Here is an 8058-nt window from a genome sequence, read left to right on the forward strand (position 1 = left end):
ATATAATTAACACAGAAATTGGAAGTTAACTCTAGTAGTACTAAGAAATGAGAAAAAAAAATTTATCAGAAAATTTACGTGATAGATTTTTTTTTAATATTTTTTTCCTAGATTCGTACCTAAGACTCACCGAAATTACTGCTTAGTTTTGTCAGGGGAAGACCATCGCATGTCTGTATTATCATTACAGAATCTCAATCGATGTTGTTCCACTTTTGAAATAATAGACGCCCTGATAAAAATATGTTAAATTCATTTTCAAGGATAGCTAATCTGTATTTTATGTATGAAAATCTGCTCACACGTTTAGTAGTAGTTACCTTTCTATCGGCAGACAACGAGAAGTAAATTAGGAACTAATCTGTCGTTCCGTGTGGCCGAAATAATGGATAAATCCACAGCTCTATGTTTGGATCTATCAAACTTTTGTTTTATGACGTTTTAGTTTTCTTATTTCGAATAGTGATACTATAATTCGGGTTTACTTTGGACGACTGACAATGAGAAGAAGCCTTGTCAGGCTGTTATGATTTCATCGTAAACTTGGTTGGAATTTTCGGTTGCGATGAAATTAGCTTGCTTCACTGATCTTGCGATTATGTGTTCACGGAAGTGCGCGCATTCTTTACCGCAAAGATACTAGCGTACAGGCTTCCGTGAAAATGAGCTACACCAAGATGTGACTCGAATTTGTTAGTCACAAAAGTGGTTGGTAATGAATCACAAAGACTGGTAAATGTCTATAAAGATTTATCATACTTTACATGACATTACTTTCCATAAAAAAATAGAAAAAAAGGTTCGGCCCACGTTTTTTTCAACGGGAGTGTTTTGTGCCTGGATTTTTGTGCCAATTTTTTCAAATTTAAAAAAATGGGCATTCGCAATCGACTTCAAATATTTATGAAAGATGAACGGTGGATTGAAAGAATTTGAAAAAATTTCAGGTAGCGTTTTCTACCCAGTAAAATGTTAAAAGAAAACATAAAATCATTTTGAGATGGTCGGGACTCAACACTGGTCGAGTTGGCGTGAGATACCACATATGCATCAACTTCTGGTGAAATTGTTGTTGTTGTTGTTGTCGTTGTCGTTGTCGTTGTTGTCGTTGTCGTCGTTGTTGTCGTTGTTGTCGTTTTTGTCGTTGTTGTCGTTGTCGTTGTCGTCGTCGTCGTCGTCGTCGTCGTCGTCGTCGTCGTCGTCGTCGTCGTCGTCGTCGTTGTTGTTGTTGTTGTTGTTGTTGTTGTTGTTGTTGTTGTTTGAAAAACCTATAACTAAGTTTTTGTCGAACAAATCCATGCATTCCTTGGAAAAATTCTGCTTCTACTGGGAAAGAGACAGATTCATAGATAAGTTTTGGAATATCATTCTTAGGTACTGATTTTCATTGCGAATTAGCGTCGCAATAAGGTGATTGAAGATTTTTGAAGAGAGAATGAAAGGAATCGGTGGAGTCGCGAATCTTGAATCACGGAAAATGTCTGAAGTAAATTCACAATTCATAGACTCGGGACTAGTGGTAGAAAAAAGATATTCTGGAGATAGCAAAATGTGGAAAGCTACTTTGGTACTGGAAGAAATTATGCAGTCTGTGCGACATAGAAATGCAAAGTGAATACCAAATCGAGCATCATGTCACAGTATTAATGGTAATGAAAACAACAACTCAATATTATGAATAGTATTAATTTGCTTCTCATTTACTCTTGTGTCCGACAATTTCACTTCATATCATATTTTTATGTTAACGCTTTTTCACCAATTATGAGATAATGATACGCAGTCAAAGTAACAATTGACCGTAATGTTCATTAATTATAGTATATGCACTACAGTCCTTTATATATCCCATATACTTCTAATTTGATTTTGTATTTTTGGAAACACCACTCTTTGTCAGTTTTTTTTAATCCAACAACAGATTCAAATATCCTAATTTCCTCCTGTTCTGTAACACACAAATTTCTACTTTTAAATAAATTTCTGTCTTTCTAACGGTTCGTTTCAAGATCTTTACTCCCTGTAGAAAATTTTTAACTCAGTGGCCAATATTGATTTCGAATCATTTTTTTCCAGATTTGAAAAATTGAGTACCATAACAAGCGACAGCCCTCAAACTTCCCGTTTTCTCATTGCAGATTCCAAGTTCACGGAACAAAAAAATATTAGCATCCAATTCGAATTTCGAATGACAAATTCAGATTCGTGATTGATGATTTAAAAGCCCTTGGATGCTATATCACATGAAAATATTGCGATTTTTTTTTTCTGAACTACTATAATGGACCCACCATCATAAATTTTGGATTCGTTATCGGTGACCCGAAAAACCTCCGACTTTTAATTTCCGTCAAAATCTGAATAGTTTTAGATTTTTTCCACCATATTGGATTCGCCATTTTGAATTTCACAATCCGACTTCAAAGTTGTGATTAGTGACCCAAAAAACCTGACGGTACTAATTTTCGTTCAAATCCGTTCATCCATTCTCAAGATATCATGTTTATTTGACTTTTTAGAATTTTGTTATTTAAATAATTGAAAAAGTATTTTTCTTCGAAAACGGAGAAATGGGAAGTTAAAAAAATCTGTTTCACAGATGTTACCGATGTCCGTTTGTATGTACATTGTACACCTATGCTGGCAAGTCCTGAGGACATATACAGAATATTTACTACATGATCCGTGATACTTTGCTAAGAGAAGACTTATCAATAATGTTGATCAGCGTAATGTCTATTCACGTATTGCTGGACACTCGGCTGGACATGTTAGATATAATTGACAGAGTGGGGAATCTAAGTTGATTCTGAAGATTCTGTTTTTTAACTTTTCTCCTGTATTATAACCCGAAAACAATAAAGATACGTACTCTACGTCGTTAAGGTTATGCAGTACTCCTACTTTTACCGACCGAACAAACTCACCCTTTTTCTTCCTATGAAGTTTCTTGATTTCTGCTACAAAAGAGCGATGCACCGTCGAAATTTGAACCCTTCCGTTCTTTTGTTACTCAATATAGGAAGAAAGAGGGTGAGTTTACTCGGTCGGTAAACGTAGAAGTACTACATGGCCTTAAATGGAAAGAGTCCTTATAAACTATATGCATTCTTTTTTTGGCTCAAGGTATCCTCAATCACCCGAAAACTATACCGAAGGTACAATCGTTTTAATTGTAGAAAATTAGCATCACATTAACCTATTAAGGCCGATTGTCTATGGGGCATTCCACGGGTAATCGACCTGACCAAAAATCTGAACTTTTCAAAATCGGTGAAAATTTTGTGAAATGCTATCGTTGGTTGATACGTAAGTATAAGTGTAAGAGTATATGATTTTCGTATATTTTTATTTGACAACATTCAAACGTTAACAATCGATAAAATGTATGCGAATTGAGGATAACTCAAAAACTATGGATCATACAAAAAAAAGTTTAGTATGAAAGAGTTCAAGTCTTAGGTGAACTTTAAAGTTATACCAACAAAATGACGGACCCTGAAAGAAAATAAAGAATCAAAAAATACTTGGATCTGTTAGATTTCTGTAAATGATACGTTTTTCCGTTAAAAATTTTGTAGAATAACCCTGTGTTAGTTAAAAAATAATATGTATAAATTTTACTGTGGAGCCAGATTTAATTCAGAAGCTACGAATTTATTTTTTATAATTTTCGGTAAAAATTATTAATGTATTCTCAAATATGTGTAATGTACATATAATATATAAGTAAATCAATATCTATTTTTTGGAGTCATTTCACATGATTTGACGACAACATGACGTGACGTGATAGTTTTTTTTATAAAAACGAGAAAAATAAAAAAATCACAGCCTTTAATATAAATCCGGTCTCATTCACATAAATGCAATTTAACGAAATTCACACAAATTTTCTTTATGCCAACACAGGAATATTCGCTAAAGTTGTGAGCAGAAAAATGTACGGCGTTCGAAAAATCTAAGTAACCAAGATTTTTTTTTTCATTTTTAGTCATCTTTCTGTGGTGTGCTTATTTTTTACGTACTATAACATTAAAATTCATTTATAAAACTGAAACTTTATTGTGCCAAAATTTGTTTTGTATGATTTACAGTTTTCGCATTATAGCTACAAAAAATCATAGATACTGTCATTCATTAACAAAAACATTTCATAAAATTTGAACCGGTTTTGAAAGAGCCAGAATTTCAATCGGGTTGATTACATGGAATACCCTTTATACATTTGTAGTTATTCGCGCCCTTAGCGATTTCTCGTGACGTGCCAGTTATCTTTTTTTATGCAGTGAGAAATTTGGGATTTGATAAGTAATTATTCTCCGTCCTTAGTATTACTAATCAAATATTCATTTCTGCACAGAAATTCATAAATTACTGTTTACATCTGGGCATTAACTTCTAACGTCATAATATTAATATTTTCATACGTAATCCACTGAAAAATACTCATCCGTTATTCGAAGAAAGTCAGAAAAAATATACAGAAAAGATGAATAGCCAAAGAAAAGAACCAAGGCAAAGAAAAAAATTAAAAATTACAAAATAATGAAGAAAAATTAACTGATTTAGTGTTGGTGTGAAATGATGTTTCCAGATAAAAACGTGTCACCCAATTCATTTTCGTTTTGTGGCTAACATTTCTACGTAGAGCACAATAATGTTTGCGCAGATCTGAAAGATTGAGACTATTTATCAATTATTTTGAGAAATGGTAAAACTAGTTGAAAAGGTATATTAGATGCTGACTCAGCGTCGGTAAACAACACTTGAATACCAGTATTCTGTGATTATGCTGATCAGAAATCTCAGTACCAATAAAGGTTTATTCAATGGGCCAAAATTGCTTATTCTAGAAGTTAATAATAAATATATACATTGTGAAATTTGAACAGGTGATAAATCAGGAAAAATAATCTTTCTCAATCGCTTTATATTATATTGTGGATATGGTTATCCTTTTGCATTTAAAAAGAGACGATTTCCAGTTAAACCAGCATTTACCATAACAGCAAATAAATCTGGAAGCTAAGCGAAAGAAAAGATTTTTTTTTAATTACGGATTAATACGTCGTATTTTCAAGCGTACGCTATTAGGATGCGTTGCGAATCTATTTAGGTACTCAATATGATGAAAACATTGACGAAAATAATGTATGCACGAAATTATACGCAAAATGAAATCCGATTTATGGTAATGTGAAATCACATGACAAGAAGGGTGATAATAAACTGAAGTAAATTGAAAGAAAAGTTTTAGTCTCTAGCTTGAAAAAGCAGTACCAAAAAGGAAAAAAATTAAATTGTGAGTAGCAAATTTTTTACGGAAAAATTGTACTTTCGCACATAGAAATTGAAGATGAATTTTTTTGTATCGAAGACCGATAGGGGTAAGGGACTAATATTTTACAAATCATCACCTGTGATCACATAAAAGAAAATATAAGAATAGCAAACAAATCAATTTCTGGATGCCGAAAACAGTTTATATGAATTAGAAAACTGTATGACAAACTTATATTTTCGTATGCACTGCTTCTTTAGACAAAGTAAGAAGTGAAAAATGAGAACCCGTGTGTGTTGCTAGTCGTTTGAAATTTACATGTATACTGTGCATGGTAGTGTGACATGCGAATAAGATATGAGCAACGTGAACATTGAAGAATTCTAAAACAAAAAGTTGTCCAATTCAGAATGAAATAGGGGGCACATTCACGTCTGCGATGAAGCTGCGGCAACGACAAACATCAGTGTAATTACATTAGACATTTTTATGGGAAATTAAACAGTATCTGTTCGCATGTGAATTGGAAATTTGGATGTATAATGCAAGTGAAACTCCAGCTTAAATTCGTCGGTGAAATGAATATCCAGACGATCGGTACCTTAGATTGATCTGTAACAAACCAGTATCTAACCTCTCGCCGTCAACAACTGAAACAGAAGCTTCAAAAAAATCAAAGCAAGGTGAAAGAAAATGAATGAAATGTCTGGAATGAACCAGGGAGATAATTTCGAAGAAATCCACGCCTGGATAGATGGAATCCCGTTTTCAAGGCCGAAGAAGAACATCCCTCGAGATTTTTCTGATGGCGGTACTTAACCCATTTTATTTAAAAGTATGGAGATCGAACTTCATTCACATATGTTATTGATGAGCATTAATTGTTAGGCAGCACTTTTATTGACTATAATGTCAACTATTATTCTGTGTATATCTTGCGATGCAAATGATATCTCAAAAACGGAATAAACAATTCACATGTAATTTTGAGACGGAGTTCGTAGATAGTTTGGTGACCGATTCGATGTTTATTGCAAACAAACCAGCGACTATATGAATCAAAGTTCGTTTTTCCTCAATTAACAGAAAAGTATTACAATTTTTAAAAAAACAGAAGGAAAGGGGACAAACTATCTCCGAGTAATGTTGCCAAAACAGTAAATCAGTTGAGCTGTTTTTGAAATACGTCGGCACCACAGTTGATGTTATTGTCAATAATAATGCTTCTTATCAATTGATTCCAATAAACAAAATAGGCGAATGAAGCTTAATCTGTATTGTTTTAACTAAAACAAGTCTCAATCCAACGGGGTGATTGGGTGTCACGATAGAAATTTCTAAAGTTCATTCACTTTTGCAACCATTTACTCGTGTACACCACCTAAACTTCCTTTTTGTACCTTCTTCAACACGCTGATTCTCATCCAATGATCTAGTACTCATGGCTGAGATGCTGAGGATCTATTACCCCCGGTTTGTCGACGTCCATAACTACATTCCGGCCAGTAGCGTAGCGGCAAAGAGGGATAATTGGAGCACCCTGAACCGCAAGGTGTTGTCAAAAATTGACCTCAGGCTTAGCAAGGAGGTGATAAATCAGTTGGCAAACGCCCAGCAGGGAGTGATCGAAAAGCTTCTCATGGACCTGCGTGATAAAATTCGTACGAAGGGTGCCCAGGTCGAAAAAAAATTCAGCAATGCAATGGAATGTCAGGAGATAATCAACGTGGAGGATGAAGCTGACAGCGCAATGAAAGATGGCGATACCACCTGCGGTAATTTCGAACACATTTTTAGTTATTCACTTAGCTCAAGAGCTTAGAAATGAAATTTACATGTCTTTCATGTACAGAAGAAAATATTCACAAAGTTACCTGCTCGTCAGAAGGCCTTAAAATGCCCGGCAAAGCTTCCAGCTCCCAGGTTTTGGTGACGGGAAGCACAAAGAATTTATTTGGACAAGCCTGCGGATGGCTTGTTAGATGGATGTGGCCATTCACTGCTACTTCCGAAAACGTGAAAGTCAAATGCTCTACAAATTTCCAGGGTAAGTTCGCTGTTTACACTGAAAGGACGTTGGAAATACTTTTGGGTTCAATATTCAGTCAACTACTCATTGATAAAGTAACGTTCGACTTGATTAATCGTTACTTTAGTTTTTTGCAATTAAATCCAACTTCATCGCCGGTTACTACAACATTTTACTCTTGAACCAATCTTGATTACCCGTTATTTCGATATTGTGTAATTAACCCCTGAATTCACGTGGGGACGTTGCGACTTTCTTGGTACCTAACAACTGCCGAGTTTTTTGGCTCCACAAAGTCCCTGAAATATTTCCAAGTTCAAATACATATGAAATTTATTTATTTACATAAAAAATAGCACTTGTAAACAAACGGTCGAAATTTGTACTTTTCCACGAAAAAAACCATTCTGATGCCAGTCTACCATGAAAATCTCAATGGCAATTTTTACACAAACTTAATACACACAAAAAAAATTTTCGCATTGTTGTTTTTGTTTGCCCGCCATATTGGATCTACAACTTTGAATTTTCGATTTTCGAGTTCAAAAGCCCATATAAGCAACATTTCAAGTGAGTCGCATGTAGGAAAAAATTACCAGTGGTGGAAGTCAACTCGATTTTCCATATTCAAGGTAAGCGGGCAAAATGATCTCAAAAAAACTCAGACAATTCATAGTTAAACTGAACGCAATTACTCGGTACTTTATCAATGTATAATTATAATCTAATTAGTTACAGTGCAAAA

Source organism: Diprion similis, chromosome 14, assembly GCF_021155765.1.
Source record: "Diprion similis isolate iyDipSimi1 chromosome 14, iyDipSimi1.1, whole genome shotgun sequence".
NCBI lineage: Eukaryota > Metazoa > Arthropoda > Insecta > Hymenoptera > Diprionidae > Diprion > Diprion similis.